Below are 1,038 nucleotides of genomic sequence, written 5' to 3'. Positions count from 1 at the left end.
AAAGCAATCACAGGTGGTGATTGGGAGAGCTAGCTAAGACAACAATGGGTAAGACAACAGCTAATCAGATAAGACAACAACAACAGGTAAAATGGCAATGAATGGTTAGAGAGGGTCAGTTAACTACACACAGGGCCTGAGTTTGAGGCTGGGGCTGACAGATAAACAAAAATGGAGTACCGTGATTAATGAACAGTCCAGCAGGCATCAGTTATGTAGCCAAGTGATCATAGGGTCCAGTGAACAGCAATAAATGAAACAGTGAAGCTGCTAGGTAGTCGTTTCTATGCTAGCAAGCGAGAGACACAGAGTTCATAAAGTTAGCAGGCCGGGGCTAGCAGAAGCGTTTTCACCGACGTCCGACAAAGGCCGGTTGAGAGCATCCAAGCGAGCGAAACAGCGCCCCTCTGTCTCTCTATGTGTAAGCCATCTATTTGATGCTGTCTGGTGTGGTCCTTCTGGAGCTCAGTTGGTAGAGCATGGCACTTGTAACGCCAGGGTAGTGGGTTCGATTCCCGGGATCACCCATACGTAGAATGTATGCACACATGACTGTAAGTCGCTTTGGATAAAAGCGTCTGCTAAATGGCATATATTATAATTTGGTCCAAATGAGTATGACATTGTAGCCGCCTGAAGCATTGAAGGCAAGGGAAGCCAGTGAGTATCTGGCCTCCCTTGAAAAAAAAAATGTGCCTATTAGAATATTTCAATTTTTGAGAATCTCTTATAAAATGGGTTAAAGTTTTATATATATATATATATATATATATATATATATATATATATTGAGCACGTCCAGGAATGGCTGAAGAATTACAACATTTACCTAGAACTAACCCTGCAGATAGCAATACTGGGTGATTTGAAAAGTCATAGTCAATCGATCAATAATATAATATACATTTTTTTCTACAATAATTATCTTTAATTTACAATCTGTAGAAGCTACTGTATGAGAATAGAAAGGTTCAGGACTTCTGTGAAGCATCACAGCACAGTTGAAAAATATATGGCAAACAGAAATTCAAAATGGAT

Source organism: Oncorhynchus gorbuscha, linkage group LG10, assembly GCF_021184085.1.
Source record: "Oncorhynchus gorbuscha isolate QuinsamMale2020 ecotype Even-year linkage group LG10, OgorEven_v1.0, whole genome shotgun sequence".
Lineage (NCBI taxonomy): Eukaryota > Metazoa > Chordata > Actinopteri > Salmoniformes > Salmonidae > Oncorhynchus > Oncorhynchus gorbuscha.
This window is presented reverse-complemented; position numbering follows the sequence as displayed.